This window comes from Onychostruthus taczanowskii, unplaced genomic scaffold (genome assembly GCF_017590055.1).
Source record: "Onychostruthus taczanowskii isolate IOZ18803 unplaced genomic scaffold, ASM1759005v1 scaffold22, whole genome shotgun sequence".
NCBI lineage: Eukaryota > Metazoa > Chordata > Aves > Passeriformes > Passeridae > Onychostruthus > Onychostruthus taczanowskii.
This window is the reverse complement of record NW_024499462.1, coordinates 2,774,756-2,775,220: the sequence shown is the minus strand read 5'-3', so window position 1 is coordinate 2,775,220 and position 465 is coordinate 2,774,756.

Here is a 465-nt window from a genome sequence, read left to right as displayed (position 1 = left end):
TGGAGTGTGACTCATTGAAATAGTGTGAATGTCAGGTATTTGAGTGCTTCTTCAGTCAGGATCCTTGAAGGGGAGAGGCTCTCAGTTACAGGTATTTTCTGCAGGTTGCATTGGAGCACTTAGTCTGCAGGCTGAGGAGGCGGTGGAGCCAGCAGCCAGCACTGCAGCTGCGCTGCTCCGCTGGATGGAAACAGAGGCCATGTGTTGTGGTTTGACACTGGCCAAATGCCAGGCATCCACAAAGCCATTCACTCACCCTCTCTTGCTCTCAGCTGGGCAGAGGAGAGGGAAAAAAAATTAATCAAGGGCTCATGAGTTGAGATGAGGACTGGGAGAAAACACTCTAAGGGAAAAACAGGTTGAAAATTAAAAGTATAAAGTAAATTTATTGTAAACAGAGTTAAAGGAGGATAATGAGAAGTAAAATACGCCTTTAAAGCATCTTTTTTCCCCCAGCCCCTCCCT